Raw genomic sequence first — 22,069 nt, 5'->3', positions numbered from 1 at the left:
TTACACAGTCGGTTTGTTGGCTTTCTACGTCATAGGTTGGTGAATCCAAGAGACAAAACGGTGTGGTATTCGCCGTTAGGAAGTGGTGATCTAGTAGAAGATAGTCCCACAAAAATGATTATTGGCTAGAGTCAGGTTTAGCCAAATCTTAAGTGTAAATCTTTGGAGCTGGTGGTCGTAGGCGTCTTCTTCCACTATAACTGGCTTATCCTGCTCGAGAAGGGTTACTTAAAAGCCAAGGATTGAACCCAAAGCGGAACGAAACAACCGGAGGCTGGAATCTCGCCACATAATAAACTTTCTCTTTTCCCAACTCTATTTATTTTTTCTCATTTTAATTTCTGTAATTCCGCAATTTCAATTCACTTTAAATTCTATTTTTATTTTTCTAGATTCTTAATTTTATTTTTTTTTTATTTTTCAGGAATGCAGGTTTTCTTGGCCAAGAAATTGTCCAGGATTTCAAGAAACTAGCATTCGTACAATCCGGTCCCTGAGGATTCGACCCTACTTCCCCTTTACTGTTATTTTTACTATTTTATAGGGTTTAGGGTATTTACTATTTTATAGGGAATAGGATATTTTTGGTGCTCTCAACGACCGCATCACAAGGTCATAATATTTTAATAACTCAAGTCATCTTCTCTGTCTCAAATTCAACTCTTTCTGCGTCATCAAATACTTCAAACTTTTATGATCTGTATACACATAACAGTTTTCACCGTATAAATTGTGTTTCCAAATTTTCAAAGCAAAAGCAATTGCATCAACTCCAAATCATGCGTAGGATAATTCTTCTCGTGTGATTTTAACTGCCGAGAAGCATAGGCCACCACTTTTCGTGACTGCATCAACACACAACCTAAACCATTCAAAGATGCATCACTGTATACAACATATGGCACACCTGATTCTGGTTGAGTCAACACTGGAGCTTTTGTCAACATCTTCTTCAACTGTTCAAAACTTTGCTGGCATTTGTCAGACCACATAAACTCAACATTCTTCTATAGCAATCGTGTCATAGGCAAAGCAATCATTGAGAAATTTTTAACAAAACGGCGATAATATCCAGCTAAACCCAGGAAACTTCGCACTTTCGATACATTTCTTGAAGTTTTCCAATTTACCACTACAGATAATTTACTCGGACCTACTCGAATCCCTTTAGCTAAAACAATGTGACCCAAAAATCCAACCTCATGAAGCCAAAATTTACATTTGCTGAATTTTGCATATAATTGCTTTTCTCGCAAAGTTTGTAGCACTATCCTTAAATGTTAAGCATGCTCGGGTTCTATCTTTGAATAGATCAGTATATCATCAATAAACACAACTACAAATCTATCCAAATAAGGTTGAAAAATTCGATTTATTAAGTCCATAAATGCAGCAGGTGCATTAGTTAAACTAAAAGGCATTACCAGAAACTTGTAATGACCATACCGAGTTCTGAAGGCAGTTTTCGGCACATCACATTCTTTAACTTTCAGTTGATAATATCCAGATCGAAGATCTATCCTTGAAAACACAGCAGCACCTTTCAACAGATCAAACAAATCATCAATGCGAGGCAAAGGATATTTATTTTTAATTGTAACTCTGTTTAGCTGCCTGTAGTCTATGCACAGCCTTAGAGATCCGTATTTCTTTTTCACTAACAAGACTGGTGCACCCCAATGTGACATACTCGGTCTAATAAACCCTTTTGTCTAGTAATTCCTGCAACTATTTCTTCAGCTCTTTTAACTCAGCTGGTGCCATACGATATGGTGTCACTGATATAGGAGTTGTCTTCGGTACCACATCAATCACAAATTCAGCTTCCCGATCTGGTGGTAAACCCGGTAATTCTTTAGGAAATACATCAGGAAATTCATTAACAACCGGAAACTGTTCTAGTTTTGGTTTAGATCCTCGAGTATTAAGGATGTAAGCTAAAAATACTTCATTACCCTTCCGCATTAACCTCTGAGCCAAAAAAGCTGAAATAATTTTGACAACATCATTTGAATTCTCAAGCTCAACAGAAAGTATATCACCTGTCTGACATTTCAAGCTGATCCGCTTCTTACGACAATTTATCAGAGCATCATGTTTTTGTCAACCAATATATTCCCAGTATAACATCAAATTCCCAAAAAGGTAGCAACATTAAATTAGCAGGGAACTCATAGCCTTTTATTTTCAGTAGACAATTTCGACACACTAAATTTACTATCACACTTTGTCCTAACGGATTAGTAACTTGAACATCATATTCAGTTGGTTCAACAGAAAATTTCTTTTCTGATGCTAATACTGTGCAAATATAAGAATGTGTAGACCCTGGGACAATTAATGCATATACAATAACATCAAAAAGATAGAAACTACCAGCAATAACGTCTGGAGCTGTGGCTTCTTTTCTAGCTCGGATGGTGTATGTACATGTTGGGGTTTTAACCTCTGACCGAGCAACAGAATCTTTTACATTCGAACGAGTAGCTCCTGTAGCACTGCTTTGACTCGCACGTTTACTTCTCTGAAAAGTAGCCATCTGCTTCTCCTTCTGTTCTTCTTCATCTTTTTGTAAGAGAGGACAATTCCAGATAAAATGATCAGTGGCTCGACATTTGTAGCAAGCTCCTGGTTTACCTCTGCATTCACCCAAGTGGTATTTTCCACAGTGTTGACATTTAGACCTGGGAGTATTTTGTACACTGGCTTCACTAGGAACTGATCTAATTGATATTCCATGATCAGGTTGAGTTACTCTAGTCTTCGATCGTTCAGGTACCGATGTAGCTCGAATGGAATCCTCCTTAAACTTTTTAATCGAAAATGCTGGAAATGATTTGGAGGAGCTTCTCTTATAAGATTTTTTGTTTCTTCTTTCCCGTTGCATCTTTCTGTTGTACACTTCTTCCCTCTTTTGAGCTCGATCTGATAAAACCACAAATTCTCAAATTTTTGTACCACCTATCATCATTCTGATTTCATCATTAAGCCTTTCTTCAAATTAGACACACATGTCTTCTTCTGTAGGAACAATCTCTCGAGCATATCTGCTAAGGTATACAAACTCCCTCTCATACTCAGCTACTGTTCGATTTCCCTGTCAAAGATCAAGAAATTCTCTTTTTTTGTTGCCTAAATATCTTTTACCAACATATTTCTTTTTAAACCCAACCTGAAAAAAATTCCCAAGTAAGTTTCTCGACTGGTACCACAGCTTCTATTGTCTTCCACCAGTGATATGCTTCTTCTTTTAACAAGGATATAGCACACCTTAAATAGTCATCTGGAGAACAAGCCATTTCTTTAAAAACTCTTATCGTGCTCTACAACCAATACTTAGCATTTACTGGATCATCATCTGACCTGCCCCGAAATTCTTTAGCCCCAAATTTTTTGAGTTTTTCTACCGTAGTTCTCTTACTTGATTCAATTACCAGAGGAGGAGTTGGAAGAGCAATCGATGGTACTACTGGTGGTACTGTAGCGGGAGGAGGTTGCTGGGTCTGATTCCTTTCCTGAATCCTTTCATTATACCACTGATTCATTACTCCAATAATCATGTTTCTAAGTTCTTGTTTTCGCATTAAGGAAATTGGAACATCACTACTTGTCCCTTGTTCAGATGTCTGTACTCTACTATTTGCTTCTTCCTGTTCAGAATGTTCAGGTCTATCTGACATCTTTACAATCTATTAAAAAAACAAGAGTTAAATCGAATCATACACATCACACTATCACAGATTTATGTGACATGTATTTCTAAACATTTTACACATCACGGCCATTCTGAGAATCGGCTAAACCGAAGCTCTGATACCAATAAATGTAACACCCCCTAACCTCAAACCGTCGCCGAAATAGGGTTATGAGGCATTACCGAACATATTGGTTAATTTACAAACAATTCATGAATAAACAACAAACATATTAAAACTAAATCATTAAGTCTCTTTTATAAACCCTCGAGGCCTAATTCACGTATTATAAATGAATAAGGACTTATTCAAGTACTCCGAATTTTTTTTTCATAATATAATTACTTTTTTATTTTTTGTTTATTTATTTTATTATTATTATTATTATTTAAAAAAAACTCAATATAACCCCTTTAGAAACATCTAACCTTCCCTGCAATTTCAAATTTGCAACCAATTCAACACAAACAACAACTCAATAAATACAATATTCATCCATATCACATTCGTTTCATAACAATATCACTAGTCCTTATTTTATCTAACATTATATCTATTCATACTTTCAAGTAGTATTTAAACATCTTAGTTAATTTCCATTCATATCATATATCAACTTATATTAACTTAACTAATATATTCATGAGTTAATACAAAACATAGTCATATAAGCTCCAATACATGCCATATAAACCATTTAAAGTATTTATAACAAAATCTACCGAAAAATCGAGATAGTGTGACTTGAGCGTGATGATCCAATACTCTAACCCTCTCGTTAATCTACAAAGAGCAATAAACATTACAAGTAAGCTGACTATAGCTTAGTAAGTTCGTCGGCTTTAACTATAAATCTTACCAAATATTGGTTTTCCAAAATTCAAATCATATGGACATTTCAAGTAAGTTACTTTCATCCTGTAAGTCATAATCTCATTTAAAAAAAATTTTACTTAATTGAGCTCAATAATAATAATTATAGCATTACTTACATTTCTTTTTCCACACGTTACATTTACGACTTACCAACTTGTCCATTCAAGGAACGGCTTACGGATTTGAGTACATCGTGATCTGAAGCCCGAAGTCTAGCTGAAGCACATAAGTGCTAAACAGAAGCCCGAAGGCAAACTGAAGCACACAAGTGCTAAACGGAATCCCGAAGGCTAACTGAAGCTCATCAGAGCTGAACTGAAACCCCAAAAGGGTTAACTGAAACTCATATGAGTTAACGAAAGCTCATAAGAGCTAAACGGAAAGTAAACACGAGAATTTGAAACAAATGCTGAATCTCGGTTTACTTGGGTAATTTACCGTCAATTCATCTTTTTCACTGAACGATCGTACTAATTTCGTGCGTTCCATTCCTCCAAAATACTCAGTTCAATTTCGTAACTTTTGTACATAATTTACTTATTTTCAACAATTAACATACATAAATATTAATCACCGTTCATAAAATAATATTGAAATTTAATAATTTAACCATACGAACTTACCCGGAACAATTTGCAGTAGTTGTAGAGATTTTTAGAACTATTCCTTTTCCTCGTTTATCCTCGATTTCTTGATCTATAATATAAAATTTTTCCATTTATTCATCAATATTTATTCAAATTCTACTCTAATTTACAGCTTATGCACTTTAATTTAGAAATTTCACTTTTACCCTAAATTTTACAATTTTTACAATTTAGTCCCTGCTTAATTAACCCTCCAATTGAACTAATTTTTATAAATTAACACTTTATTCAATTACTTGAAACTAATTAATAACCTTTTTAAATCATAATTTTAGCATTAGACCTTAATTCCAAACATTTTCACAATTAGGTCCTAAAAATCAATTTCCACTAAAATTGCTTAATAAAATCATCATATATAAGATAAAAACTTCAAACCCATGCTAAATCATCATAAAATTATAGAACTTATTCATGGAAACTTTCAATTTCACTCATAGAATAAAAAAAATGAATTTAATAGTAGGACCTGGTTGTAAAAGTCTTAAAAACACAAAAATTACAAAGAAAAAGCAAGAATTAAACTCACATGATGCAAAAATATGAAAAACGAGCTTCTTCCAGGCCTCCTATGGCATTTTTAGCTGATGAGAAAGAAGAAAAATGAAGAAAAACCTAGTTAATTCCAATTTAGTCCTAACTTTATTTAGTTAGTCTTGGCAATATTCTAATTTTGCCCTTATTTCTCTAATTTCCTGACATTTTCTCAGCTATTGCCGTCCAAAATATCTCCCTTGGGAAAATTTTCTCTTTATGTCCTTCCTCATTAGACACTTAAGCTATTTAATCACTCTTACAAGTTTTACACCTTTACAATTTAGTCCTTTTTATTTAATTAACCACCCAAACGATAAAATTTTCTAACAAAATTTTAACATCATATTACTAACACTCCATAAATATTTATAAAAATATTTTTGGCTCGATTTTACAAGATCGAGGTCTTGATACCTCGTTTTCAACTTAATTTATTTAATAATTTCTCTTTAAATTTTAATTTCACCTATTTAAAATATTTCTAACATCTCTCTCACTTCTAAATGTTATTTTATTTTAATTTCCTAATCCTAGTCGTCGAATTTAGTGATCTCGAATCACTGTTCCAACACCACTGAAATTTTAGACTGTTACATGTGAAATTCTAAGTTATTCAAGAACAGTAATAAAAAAATGCCAGAATACAGAATATGATAGATCGATTGTCGAAGCACTCATCAGAGATATCCAAAACACAAAGACACATTTTCAAGAACTAGGGTTTCATTTCATTCCAAAGTCAGAAAACATTTTCACACATTTTGCTGCAACAGAGGCATTGAAAATAGGTGAAAGTCATTACTTGGAGGGTGGCATCCCAAGTTATGTTCGACGAGCAAAGGAGAAGATAAGGCTAAGAGTGCCAGATTGAAGATAAGAAACGGCTGTTTTGAAACTTGTAGTAGAAGACTAAAGATTTGATAAGATTTGAAGAGGTTTGCTATTACCAATAGTTGTGGCAGTGCAATACAAAGACAAGACTTTATGAGGCCAACTATTGTTGTCAACTGGAGATATTAGGATTAGGTTTTCTTTTGCAGATTTTATTTTATTTATTTCATTTTTGGGCCAATTTTGTTGATGGCCTGTTTTCTGTTATTGTTTATGGACCTGCTTTATTGGACTCAAATCCAAGGTGCAGGAAGGCCCTTGTTCCTTTGAATTTTACTATTTATAAATCCAGTTAATTTATTAAAAAAAATCGATTCAACAGCAAACACGAAACCAAGGACTACTCAATAATTTTTCCTTTTTTGCATTTCTCTATCCTATTGATCTATTTCTTAATCTATGGTTTAACTTAATTCAATTACCTTGTAATGTCAAAATACATGCACATGACCCTTAAGTAATATTTTACATTATTAACTTAAATTTTTATATTTTATTCAATTTAGTCCTTAAAATCGAAACTTACATATTTTTCACAATTAAGCCAAAATCTTAGTGCCAAATTCAATATAGCCCCCTTAACAACCCCAAAGTAACTAAATTTTACAAAAATTCTTTGTTAAATTCAATATTTTATCAATTTAGTCCCTAAACTCAAAATTAACTAAAATTACTTTACAAAATAGTCCTATTTAACAACCACACTCATAAATCTATCATTTAACCTCATAAATATCTAAAAACCATTAATTTAAACTTTAAAAACTTTTGAAATTTTTACGAAATAGACCCTAAATTAGCTAGATTAAACTACAATGATCTAAAAAATATAAAATTTACGAAAAACGGACTTAGAATCAACTCATATGCAAAGCCGATTATTTTTTAGGCTCGCGACAATGGTGGTTCTTCTTTTTCTCTAGGTTGGACGGTGGAAGAAAGCAAAACTAAAAGACGGTAATTCTTTTCCTTTTTGTTTATGTTTTTACTAAATTATAATTGTCGAAACCATTTTTTTGAAAAAGGGGTCGACTTTTATTAAAAACGAAAATGGGAGTCGCCACCAATCCTTTTTTTATGAGCTGTGATCGGGTCACCTCTTAATTTGATCTTTTAATAAAAAAAAATTAATTTACTAATACAACATTTTGGTCTACGAATTTTAGAAAAACAGGTTTGGGAGTCGGTTACGTACGGGGAAGGATTAGCACCCTCGTAACGCTCAAAATTGGTACCTAATTGATTAATTAATGTCTTAAGGTTGAAAATTTGAAAACTTAGAAAGAATTTAAAATACGATCCCTCTTTGAATTAATGTTAATTTTACGAAAAAAATTTGCTTGGATGAATCGAAACGAATGTTAAAGACCTTCTCGTCTTGAGGTAGCAAAATGTCACATCCCGTAAGTTAAGACACGACACTTTGAACCTTTGAGAACAAGCTTGTCTTTATTTTTTATTTTTGAAATGTCATGTGTTTTAATTTAGAAGGATATTCGATTATTTAGATCCAATGAGAAAGAATTGAGACCCCGTAAGTTAGGGCATGACTTTCTCGAGTTTCTAAATATGGAATATTGCCTTTATTTTTGTTTAAAATTAAAATTCATGTATTTTGAAATTTGAAGGGATATTCGACTATTTAGGTTTAACGAGAAAATCGAGACCCCGTAAGTTAGGGTACGATTTCTTTAATTTTACGATTTCTCGAATTTTACGATTTCTCGAATTTTCTAAATGCGAAAATTGCCGGTTTTTAAAATTTTATTTTTTACAAGTTTGGGTAAAAATGTATAATATTTAAAATGATTCACGAATGAAAAGTCATATTTGCAAGGGACAATAATGAACATGTTAATAAAACAACATGTGAGAATCGTATAATTTACACAATTTTATCATTAACAAGCACCGTCAAATGATAAATAAAATAAATAATGACAATGATAATAGCAACAGCGCACACACATAAAGAACAATGTCAATCAAATAATAGAGACAAAGAAACAAAAACACAAATAAATATAAGGGAAAATAATTTGTAAAATATCGAAAATAAAGAATCAAACTAAAGTAAAATGAAATAAAGTATATAATTTGAAATAAAATATATAAATAAATAATAATAATAACAATGGTAAAATATAAGTGCAAATAAAAGAATATAAATAAACGAACTTTAATTGTTAAAAAGGGTTGAAGAAATAAATCAATAAATAAAATAATAAAATAATAAAAATAAAACAGATTGTTTTTTTTAATGATAAAAATTATAATTATAATAATAATAATAATAATAGTAATAATATCATAAAAATAAAATAATAAATAAGTAAATAAAACACATATACATAAAACTAAATTTAAGGATTCTAAAAGTAAAAGAAATAAAAGAAATAAATTATTAAAAGAAATATTAAAATTTAAATATAAAAAAGATAAATAATAGATATAAAAATAAAAATAATATTAACTTAAAAAAGAAGAATAATAGAAAAAATAATAAATAAATAATAAAATACATTAATCAAAGGACTATATTGAAATTAGAATAAAATTAGAGGCAAAAATCATAATAAGCTTAATGATAAAAGCGAAATAGGAGCAAAATAAAACACGCGTAAAAGAGCAATGACTAAATAGAGAATGCATGATTAAAATAATAGCAAGCATGACACGAGAATAAAAAAAATAAATGAAACAATGCAACAATAAAATGTGAAAGTAATAATAAAATAAAAAATGCATATTTAAAAGATTGCAAATAGTCCATATTTTTTTAGTGTAAAAATATAAAGAATTAATAATAAATAAATAACTAAACAAAATAAATAAATAAATAAATAAGTAAAACGAAGTAGAATAAAAAATATATATAATAATTTGAAGAGTCAAAACCAAATGAATAAGGACTTGATTGCTATAAAAAATAAAATTTAGAATCTAAATTTAAATAAAATAGATGTAAGGATATGAAAGGATTAAATTGAAACCTAAATGAAATTTGGGGGGAGAAGTTCGGATAGAAAAATAAAGTAGCGGACTGATTTGAAAGGCGCAGAAAATATGAGGGGTTAACTGGGAAAATATCCCAAAACCCCATTAAGTACGCCATTCCATTTTGCGAATTGATGGACTAAATTAAAAGTGAAATAAAATTAAAGCTTTAAATTTAAAAAAAAAAGGAAAATAGGACTAAATTAAAACAACCCAAAAATGTGAAAGGACCATGGAGTAAATAACCCAAAAATAAAAAACACGCGAATCCCCTGTAGCAGGTCGAGTCGCGCGCAGGTAACCCTAAACGGAGTCGTTTAGGCGCCTAGGATTAGAGCCCAAAACGGCGCCGTTTTAAATGCGTATAAAAGCCAAATTTTCCTTAAAATTTTCATTTTCCTGCTTTCTTTCTTCAAAAAAAAACTGAAACACTTATTTTTCTCTCAAACTCCTCTCTGCCCAAACCCAGACTCCAGAGTCGGACCACTGTGGCAGTCACCAGTCGCCGGTGACGGCGCTGCCGTCCGCGGTGGCCGGAAAATAAAAAAGTCCCAATTTTTTAGGGTTTTTTGGCTTCCCGAGCCTAAAGACGCTATCTTTCATCGGAGATGGTAACCTCGGCCCCCTCTTTTCACAACGATATAATCGAAAAGGTAATTTTTTTTCGTTCGTTTCTTTAAAAAATAAACAAAATAAAAAAAGATAAAAAGGGAAAACAAAAAAATAAACCACTTTTAGAAAATTTCTATTATTTTGATTATTACCTCTGTGTATTCGTCTGTAAAAAAATTTACATTGATTCTTGTGGCTTTTTATAGCCGAAAAATATATACAAAGTTTTTATTTTTTTTGTCATATTTTCTGTGTTGTTGCGTTCTTGTCCTTCTTACAGGTACGGCGATGGTGACGTGGCGTGCGGTGGTGCGTAGAGGCCGTACATAGGAAGGCAGCGCAATGGGAGCAGCGGTGCAAAGCTGTTGGGGCTAGGGTTAGGTTTTCCCCAAAGTGTTTAAACATTTTGGGTCTCTGGGCCTAAGGTTTTAGCAATTTCTGGTATTGGGCTGATGTAATTGGGTTAAGGATTGGGTTTGTAATTTGGGCTATTTAAAAAAATTGGATTTTATTTCTGTTTATTATATTTTTGGATCTTGGGCCTTGGCCAAAATTGGCATATTACAGCTGCCCCTCTTTACTCGTTGTCGTGTAACGAAAATGGAACAAAGACTTCAAAAAGGGCCAATTTTGCCCGGGCTTGCTGAATCTTGACTTCTTTGATGCTTCTTTTCTTTAAGGTTGCCTTGTTCCAACCCACTACAACTTCAGAGATATAGGAATTGTCGCTTCAATATACTCCATTGCATCTTCAGGGAGATAAGATTTCTATAATTTGTAGCTTTAATCTGTTCCACTGCAACGTCAAGGAAATAAGATTCGTTCTCTTCAATCTGCTCCGCTGTAACTTTAGGGAGATAATGTTGGTGGCTTCAATCTACTCCACTGCAACTTCAAAAGGATAAAATCTGCCATAATTTGTAGCTTTAATCTATTCCACTACAACGTCAAGGAAATAAGATTCACTATCTTCAGTCTGCTCTGCTGCAACTTCAGGGAGATAAAGCTGGTGGCTTCAATCTGCTTCACTGCAACTTCAAGAAGATAAGATCCGCCATAATTTGTAGTTTTAATCTATTTCATTGCAACGTCAATGAAATAAGATTCACTATCTTTAGTCTCCTCCACTGTAACTTTAGGGAGATAAGGTTCGTAACTCATAGCTTCCATCTGCTCCACTGCAACTTCAGGGAAATGAGATTCACTATCTTTAGTCTATTTCGCAGCAACTTTAAGGAGATAAGGCTGGTGGCTTCAATCTGCTCCACTGCAACTTTAGAAAGATAAGATTCGCTATAATTTGTAGCTTTAATCTGTTCCACTGCGGCATCAGGGAAACAATGTTTACTGTCTTCAGTCTGCTCCGCTGCAACTTCAGGGAGATAAGGCTGATGGCCTCAATCTGCTTCACTGCAACTTCAGAAAGATAAGATCCGCCATCTTCGATCTACTCTACTGCAAATTCAATGAGATAAGATCTACAACTTCAATTTGCTCCACTGCTACTTCAGGGAGATGAGATTTGTGGATTCACAGATCTTGCTACACTATTCTCTGGGGAACATGACTTGTAGGACCGATTTCATGGGCCTATGCTTATGCTAAATGATTAGGATGTCATTATCAGAATAAATCAAATGCTCTTAACTAGATGTGTATGAATGATATTGCATGAATGCAAAATGTCATGAAAATGATCCCTTCTTAAAGTTTGGGTTGTCGTTGCTCATTGTTCATCAAGGTTCTATCACTGACGTAATATCCTGTCTTCTTATTCAGCTGAAATCTTTGACAGAAAATTCAAAGAAATAGTCACAATTTAGACTCTTCTTTCTCAAATATTTCCAACCCTTAAGCTTGGTGAGTTCTTAATAATAGTCTTATTTCAGGTCTTTTACTATTTAAAAGCTTTTAGAGTAATATGCAGAACTATTTCTGTGAAAGTATTATTAGTCCATTAATCGTTATTTCAATGCAAAATGTTTGAAAAAGATCATAATGATGGACAAGAAGGAAATTGATTGAGAGAATAGGTCGAGACGAATAAGTTAATTAAAGATGGTAAATACAATAAGAAAGAAATTGATTGAGAGCATAGCTCGAAACAAATAAATTAACCAAAGATAGCAAACTTTGCTAAAATCCAAAATGAGTAAGGTGGAAACAGGTGCCCCAAATATCGCATCATGAGTTTCTCTGTACGAACTTCTTGAGGACCTTTTTGAGCTTGAGATGTGTCTAGGAGACCTAGAGTACTTTGTTGATGCCCTAAGATGTAAAGTTCTTCCTCCTTGTTAATTCTAAGAGGACAAGACTACCACATGCCTCATCTTCCATCAAAATTTGAGTTGCCCTTTTTCGAGTTTTCAACTCAAAACTCCTTTAGTCTCAAGGCGCCCTTTGCGGGTTTTCGCCTTAGCCTCTCCAATTTTTCCTCTTTTTTTTAGGTTAAATACCTATTGACTGAATGCCCATTCTTTGGTCAAAATTTGAGCCATCCTTTTTGGGTTTTCAACTTAAAACTCCTTTGGTCTCAAGATGCCTGGAAACACAAAAATTTATATACTTTTTTATACCCAATTCTACTTAAATTCATGCAAATTCGGTTAAATTCTTGTCAAAAAATAATTAAATATTATAAAATAATTAAATTATGTTAAAAATATGAACCTTATGAATTTTAATTAATTTTGTAGTTAATTTTGATTAAATTTGGTTATTTTTGACAGAATCATACAATTGGAGAAAAAGGGCCCGGTGAACACTGCGAGAAGAGCAAAACCAAGAGCAATTTGAAGTATCGAGGCCAATTAATTTCCAGCCCAATACGGTCCAGAAATGTGTATTAATTCATAATAAATTAATTTTAATTTATTTCCTATTTAATTTAGGTTAAATGAATTAATTTTAATTAATTATGAAGAAAGGGCTTAGTGAACCGCACTGGTTGAACCGAATGAAGTGAGTCGAACCAGCCACTAATTGGGCTGACCAGAACCGTCCATTGGCTGACCCAAATCAGCAAATTAGTTGATAAAATATGCTTGCAAAAAGGCCCTTGAAAAACCTCCAAATTATGTTTAAACCCCACTTTTATTTTAGGCATTGTAGATTTGCCCCAGCCTATTTTTAACAAGGTTGAAAGTTTCAACCTTGCCATGTGTGTGTCCGACCATGGAAGGGCTCTCTTGGCTGCTGAATTTGCTATTTTTAGCAGCCCTCTTAAGCTATAAAAGCCACCCTATGCTGCCCATTTCAAAGCATCCCTCAACATCCCTCATTCTACAACATTCTCTCATTCTACAACATTCTCTCATCCTCTCTTCACTTCTCTCAAAGTTTCCTCTCCATTTCTCCATCCCATTTTCCCTTCCTCTTGTGCTGATTTCCTCTCTTGAGAAAGAGGTGTTCTTCAGCCATCTTGGGCAGCAATCAAGGATTCATAGAAGCCTTGCTCCGCGAAGACAACGGAGACTAAGAACGGAGCAACAGTCAAGCTGCAGAGAAACACTGGATTTGCTTTCTGTTCCCTTTCTTTTTAATTTCTGTTGTTTTTATGATGAACATATCTATGAAAAATATTGTTTTTAAAATGGTTATTTTAATCAATTTAGCTTGAATTTAATTCGTGTTGGGTTGATTATATTTTGCCTACTTGAATTATTAAATTAGTGTTTATGCTGTTATAGGCCTCAGTAAAATGCTTGATTAGGTAAAATCATGCTTAGGTTATCTGGCATTATAATTGTTTAGATAACTAAAGAATTAATTGTTTAAACGGATTGAAATTGCAATTAATGGAATCAGTACTTAATCAATGCATGTTTAATTCTTCTAAGGTAACTGAAAATTAAATTAGCATTGTATTTGGCGATACATATGCCTTGCATAACTTGCAAGATTGTTGTGATTAAATTGTTTCAAAGTATGGCTACTTTGTTACTTCACATAATCTTTTACATGTTTATTAAGTTGAATTAATCGGTTGAATTGACATAGGAATATGCGAGAGATAATTTAATTCAATAAGTATGTATGTGCGATAGCATGTTTACTTTATTAAATCGTTTAGTCGGTTGAATTGGCATAGGGATATGTTCAAGAGATAAATGGAATTTTTTAATTAGTAAATATGTTCATAAGTTAGCAAATTACTGGGTTGCCGTGAATTTATTCATAACAGCGTAAGCACGAATTTAATATTTCTAAGTTAAAAAGGTATAATTAATCCAATACAATTATATCATCTTGATTAAATCTTAATTGAAATCGTGCACTAGAACTCTTTTATTTTATTTAAATTGTTTGCTTAGTTTTAAAATCTTAGTTTATAATTTACTCTTTTCAAACCAAAATCATTTTTACCTCACCAAAGTGTTTTAATTAATTTCATAAATATTGCTTTTTACAGTCCCTGTGGGTACGATAACTCGACATTTACTTGTCACTTTATTACTTGTTACGATTGTGTACACTTGCACATTTCCACCGTTCCAATGCCCTTTGCGGGTTTTCGCATTGACGGCCTCTTTTTCTCTTCTTTTTCTTTGTTCTTTTCTTTTCTTTTTTGTTTTTCTTTTGTTTTTTTGTTTTTTTTTGTTTTTTTTGTTTTTTTTAGGAAGTGAAGTATTTCTTGATTAAATCGGAATTTATAGGATTAGGCAGGTCTTTGCCATCCATCTTGGTCAGCATTGACGCCCCTCCAAAGAAAGTCTTCTTTACCACATAAGGTTCCTCTCAATTTGACATCCATTTTCCTTTGAAGTCCCTTTTATATGGGAAAAATCTTTTTCAATACTAAGTTTCCCTCGTGGAGTTCTCTGGGGCGAACCTTTTTATTGTAAGCTCGCATCATTCGTTTTTGGTACATCTGACCATGGCGGATGTCCTTCAACTTTTTCTCTTTAATTAAGTTTAGCTAATCATATCAGGATTGGATCCATTCTGCTTCATCCAACTTCAGCTCTGACAAAACTTGGAGGGAAGGCATCTCGACTTCAATGGACAAAACCATCTCCATTCCATAGATTAATGAGAAAAAGAGTTGCCCTGGTGGAGGTCTAGACAGACGTGCAATAGGCATAGATAGTAAATGATAACTTCTTATGCCAATCTTTACAAGTCTTGGTCATTTTCCCCATGATCCTTTTTTTTAACTGCACTTTTATTTTGGGGCGATATGGTGTTTAATCTTGAACAGAATGCAAACTTCTGATATCATGCTGTTGTTCAAATTCAACACGTTTTCAGATATGGCATTCCATATCAACATATGATTTCTTTCTTTAAGAACTTGTTGACTGCCGATTTCGTGACATTGGCAGATGAAGTAGCTCCCACCCATTCGGTGGGTAATCAATGACCCCAAAGATGAACCGATGCCTGCTAGAAGCTTTTGGCGAGATTGGCCCAATAACATCCATGCCCCACATAGAGAAAGTCTATGGAGAAGTCATAACATGAAGAGATGAATGAGGCACATGAATCTTGTTTCCATAAATTTGGCACTTACAGCATTTCTTGGTATAACTGATGCAATCCCTTTTTATAGTGGACCAGCAGTACCCGAACCTCATGGTTTTCCTGGCCATTGTAAAACCATTAGTCTGTGTTCTTCAGGCACCCTCTTCTAAGATTTTCTTAGCCTTAACAGCATCTACTCGTCTCAGTAGCCCAGACATATCTTTATATGATCATGCGAGAACATTTTGGAATTCTTGGGATAACTCAATGACGTCTCACTTTGTCTTTGTGGTGATACAGGCTTCGATTTTCACCTCTTTCTTTTCTCCTAGACTCACAATGTCCACTAGTTCTTTGTAAGGTAGCATCTATTTTTCATTTTGTTCTACCATCCTTAACAAATCAGGGGATAGGTTACAATCTCTGTCATCTTCAAGGTCCTGAGATCCCTCTAGATACATATCTCGCTCAAAAGGAGATTCTGGGTCAGTAGTAGCGTCACTCATGTCATTGATATATAGAGACCCGTTGTAGGCATGAAGGAATATTCAAAGAATAAAAGAATTTAAGAATAATTATTTGTATGCTATGATTCATGAATGAAGAATAAAAGAATATTTGAAAGGAAGTCCAAAAAATAAAAGAATATAAGAATAATTATCTGTATAGCATGATTATGAATGCAATGGAAAGAATAAAAGAATATTTGCTCACAATGACAACACAGATGCATTTTATTGAAATAAAGATGTTGGATATGAGTCTATTCACAAAAGGATTCTTATTACTTCTAGGCTTAAAGCAACAAGCGTGTTTTGAACATTACTTTGAATCAGCTTTAAAAATTATAAGAATCTCTTCCGCAGTCCAATTGTTCAGAACACTTCCAAGCTCATAAAGGTAGATTCCTAATAAATTTTCTCTTTCAATTCCATCTTCGGGTATAGCGTTGATGCTCCAATTTTAGAACATTCATTCCGGGCCTTCAGCATATTCAAAGAATTCTAGTTCCTTATTATCCATCAGGCCTTGTACCAAGGCATTAAATTCATTGCACTTTTGAATTTCGTGACCCTCTTCATCATGGAACTCACAGTAGTTCCTTGCTTTTCCGGGTTTTTCTCTAAAATCCCATGGGATTAATCCTCTTCTACCATTTTCTTTCAAACCTCCCTCAGCGGGGTTTTTACTTTTGCTACATCTGTCTTGATTCACTTCCCTGCACTCTTAATTATCGCGTTTACCCCTTTGTCAGAATGGTTGGGTAACGAATTTTCTGCACCAGATGAATCATCGAATTTTGTAATTTTAATGGATTTTTCGATTATTTTTTGGAAAGTAGTGCAGTTCTCGATTGAGTATCCTGTGATCCCTGCGTGGTACTTGTATTGGGCATTCGTACCATACCATTTGGGGTATGGGGGTTGCATAGGCTTTAGGTAGAAAGGGGATACTATATGTGCATCAAACAAACTTTGGTACAACTCCCTATATGTGATTGGGATAGGCGTGAATCGGAGTGTTTCTGAGTTCGGTCTCGGATTGGGTTCTTGCCTTGGGGGGATCTGATGGCTAGTAGTTGTCGTCCTTGGCTGGCTTACGGTGATTGGCTTTGAACAGCCCTTGTTATACATATTCGCATTATTCATCTCATTTTCCCTCTTCCTCGGGGCCTTTAAAGTATTGATTTGGGGGCTCCACTTTCCTTTTCCATTTGCAACGATCTTCAAATTGCTTTGGGATCTCCACTCTCGCCTTTTTTATTTTTGTTAGATCATCCAAATCAAGGATAAAAGGATTAATTAGATTATCTCCCGAACTAGAGCCTAAACCTATCGGGAAGTTTGCTGATGCTGAGGTACCGGTTTGGTATTAGGGTCTGATGTTAACAGATACCATTTCTGGATATGCATTTGGTTGTGCTTGAGTATTTGTTGGGGTAAAGCCTAGAGGATAAGCAGGGTCTTCGTTATCATCCCCAGCATTGACCATAAGGCTCTTTCTTTTTTCTAACCCTCCAGCCAGCAACTGGGTTAATTGGCTTATCATATTTTTTTTGGAATTCTAGCGTCTGATCTCTACTTGTCAAATTTTGGCCAACTGCTTTTGCATCTATATTTCCATTTGCTCTAATCCTCTAACCTTTGATCTAGTGTTTTAGTTTTTCCTCATATACTGTAACGATGGTCTAGGGTAACTGCCATGATTTTATGGTCTTTTGTGAGTTTTATTGCATATGATGCAATACAATGCTAATGCATGAAATGAATGCAAAAAGGAGGCATTGATTCTGATTCAATTCTGTTAGAACAACTTTACTAGAAGAAAAATATATTTACATAAAACGGATACATATACGGCCTTGCCCTTATACTCCAGGCGAAGACATCGATCATTTTCTTCATATCCGGATGTTAAGATCGAATCTTACGAACCTTCCAAAAGATGTCTCTATTATCTCTTTTTTACTTGATCCGAGCCTCGACCCATTTCTCACTTATCCCCGCGGTGCTCGTTAGCTTCTTTAAGAAAGTCGAGACATTGACGACTCCAAAATAATCTTGGTTGGCTTGAATCCTCGGGCAACGAAGCAAAGTCGTGTATTCCCCTACGGACTATCACCCTTCTCTCGTTGTGTTTACTCGGACCATATTCGGACGGCCGTATTGTATTCCACTAAATCAAGAAATCCATTTTCCATGACAAGCTCTCTATTTAGCAATTGAATGTGAATCAACACCTATTTTCTATGATGAAAATGCAATGCAATCATCACTAAAACAAAAGAAAACACGTCAATAAAAATACATAAATAACAAATAGAGCACCTATTTAGATGACCTCTAGGAGTTTGGTGTGGTTCTACATAGGGTAAGCTCTTAAGGCTCACTATATGCGGTTTGGTTTTAAAGTAAAGGTACCTGAACCAGCAGATTCCTTGATCCTCATCCATTATAGGCTCATACGGGCCGAATTAGTTTAGGGGAATACATTTCCCTATGGCTGTAAAGAGATGAAAATCTCACGAAGACATAGGTACGAATGTATCTTGAAAACGATCCACTATCCCATACGGAGGTGAAAACCTTACGAAGGAATAGTTTTTCACTCCCAATTAAAAGGGTAAGATCAAACAGACATGTAATGCAATATGCGAAAACATTCCAAGACTCAAACCGATGAAGCAAAAATCACCAAAAATGGCAGATGAAATGCAATGAAGGGATCGTAATTTTAAATTGAATTATCAATTTTTGACCAATAAGAAAAGACTTAATCAAATCGTGGCTTGACTCTCTTATTTTGTCTCCAGCGGAGTCGTCAAGCTGTCGAAACCATTTTTTTGAAAAAGGGGTTGATTTTTATTAAAAACGAAAATGTGAGTCGCCACCAATCCTTTTTTTATGAGGTGTGATCGATTCACCTCATAATTTGATCGTTTTAATAAAAAAATTTAATTTACTAATACAATGACTTTGGTCTACGAATTTTAGAAAAATAGGTTTGGGAGTCGGTTACGTACGAGGAAGGATTAGCACCCTCGTAACGCCCAAAATTGGTACCTAATTGATTAATTAATGTCTTAAAGTCGAAAATTTAAAAACTTGGAAAGAATTTACAATACGATCCCTCTTTGTATTAATGTTAATTTTACGAAAAAAATTTCTTGGATAAATCGAAACGAATGTTGAAGACCTTCTCGTCTTGAGGTAGGAAAATGACACATTCCGTAAGTTAGGACACGACACTTTGAACCTTTGAGAACAAGCTTGTCTTTATTTTTTTATTTTTGAAATCTCATGTGTTTTAATTTAGAAGGATATTCTTTTATTTAGATCCAACGAGAAAGAATCGAGACCCCGTAAGTTAGGGCACGACTTTCTCGAGTTTCTAAATACGGAATATTGCATTTATTTTTGTTTAAAATTAAAATTCATGTATTTTGAAATTTGAAGGGATATTCGACTATTTAGGTTTAACGAGAAAATCGAGACCCCATAAGTTAGAGTACGATTTCTCGAATTTCCTAAATGCGAAATATTACCGATTTTCAAAATTTTATTTTTTACAAGTTTGGGTAAAAACGTATAATATTTAAAATGGTTCACGAATGAAAAGTCATATTAGCAAAAGACAATAATGAATATGTTAATAAAACAACATATGAGAATCGTATAATGTACATTATTTTAACATTAACAAGCACCATCAAATGATAAATAAAAAAAATAATGACAATGATAATAGCAACAACGCACACACATAAAGAACAATGCCAATTAAATAATGGAGACAAAGAAACAAATACACAAATAAATATAAGGGAAAATAATTTGTAAAATATCAAAAATAAAGAATCAAACTAAAGTAAAATGAAATTAAGGATATAATTTATAATAAAATATATAAATAATAATAATAATAACAATGGTAAAATATAAGAGTAAATAAAAGAATATAAATAAAAGAACTTTAATTGTTAAAAAGGTTGAAGAAATAAATCAATAAATAAACGAATAAAATAAAAAAATAAAACAGTTTTTTTTAAATGATGATAATAATAATAATAATAATAATATCATAAAAATAAAATAATAAATAAGTAAATAAAACACATATACATAAAACTAAGTTTAAGGATTCTAAAAGTAAAAGAAATAAAAGAAATAAATTATTAAAAGAAATATTAAAATTTAGATATAAAAAAGATAAATAATAGATATAAAAATAAAAATAATATTAACTTAAAAAAGAAGAATAATAGAAAAAATAATAAATAAATAATAAAATACATTAATCAAAGGACTATATTGAAATCAGAATAAAATTAGAGGCAAAAATTATAATAAACTTAATAATAAAAGCGAAATAGGAACAAAATAAAATGCGCTTAAAGGGGCAAGGACTAAATGGAGAATGCATGATTAAAATAATAGCAAGCATGACACGAAAATAAAAAAAAATAAATGAAACAATGCAACAATAAAATATGAAAGTAATAATAAAATAAAAAAAAGATTGCAAATAGTCCATATTTTTTTAGTGTAAAAAGATAAAGAATTAATAATAAATAAATAATTAAACAAAATAAATAAATAAATAAGTAAAACGAAGTAGAATAAAAAATATATATAATAATTTAAAGAGTCCAAACCAAATGAATAAGGACTTGATTGCTATAAAAAATAAAATTTAGAATCTAAATTTAAATAAAATAGATGTAAGGATATGAAAGGATTAAATTGAAACCTAAATGAAATTTAGGGGGAGAAGTTCGGATAGAAAAATAAAATAGCGGACTGATTTGAAAGGCACAGAAAATACGAGGGGTTAACTGAGAAAATATCCCAAAACCCCATTAAGTACGTCATTCCATTTTGCGAATCGATGGACTAAATTAAAAGTGAAATAAAATTAAAGGGTTAAATTTTAAAAAAAGGAAAATAGGACTAAATTAAAGCAACCCAAAAATGCAGAAGGACCATGGACGTAAATAACCCAAAAATAAAAAAACGCAAATCCCCTGGAACGGGTCAAGTCGCGTGCGGGTAGCCCTAAACGGCGCCGTTTTAAATGTGTATAAAAGCCAAATTTTCCTTAAAAATTTCATTTTCCTGCTTTCTTTCTTAAAAAAAAACCTGAAACACTTATTTTTCTCTCAAACTCCCTTCTGCCAAAATCTAGACTCCGGCATCAGACCACCATGGCAGCCGTCTGTTGCCGGCGACGGAGCCGCTGTCCGTGGTTGCCAAAAAACAAAAAGTCTCATTTTTTGGGGTTTTTTGGCTTCCCGAGTCTAAAGACGCCATCTTTCATCGGAGATGGTAACCTCGGCCCCCCTTTTCACAACGATATAACTGAAAAGGTAAGATTTTTTTTTCGTTTGTTTCTTTAAAAAATAAACAAAATAAAAAAAAAGATGAAAAGGGAAAACAGAAAAATAAACCGCCTTTAGAAAATTTATATTATTTTGATTGCTATCTCTGTGTATTCGTCTGTAAAAAATTTACATCGATTCTTGTGGCTTTTTATAGCCGAAAAATAAATACAAAGTTTCTTTTTTTTCCATATTTTCTGTGTTGTTGCGTTCTTGTCCTTCTTGCAAGTACGGTGATTGCGACGTGGAGTGCGGTGGTGCGTGGAGGCCATACATGGGAGGGTAGCGCAATGGGAGCAACGGCGCAAAGCTGTTAGGGGCTAGGGTTAGATTTTCCCTGAAGTGTTTAAACATTTTGGGCCTCTTGGCCTATGGTTTTAGTAATTTTGGGGATTGGGCTGATGTAATTAGGTTAGAGATTGAATTTGTAATTTGGACTATTTAAAAAAATTAGATTCTATTTTTATTTATTA

The 22,069-nt window shown here is 33.1% G+C and overlaps 1 long non-coding RNA gene across 1 annotated transcript; it reads left to right on the top strand.

Moving 5' to 3' along the window:
- Nucleotides 1-21,317: 21,317 nt before the first annotated feature.
- LOC107942051 (uncharacterized) lies at nucleotides 21,318-22,069 on the top strand. Its single transcript, XR_001695752.2, has 2 exons — nucleotides 21,318-21,584; nucleotides 21,826-22,069. It is a non-coding gene; the product is annotated as an uncharacterized lncRNA (long non-coding RNA).

Source organism: Gossypium hirsutum, chromosome A07, assembly GCF_007990345.1.
Source record: "Gossypium hirsutum isolate 1008001.06 chromosome A07, Gossypium_hirsutum_v2.1, whole genome shotgun sequence".
NCBI classification, from domain to species: Eukaryota; Viridiplantae; Streptophyta; class Magnoliopsida; order Malvales; family Malvaceae; genus Gossypium; species Gossypium hirsutum.
This window is presented reverse-complemented; position numbering and strand designations above follow the sequence as displayed.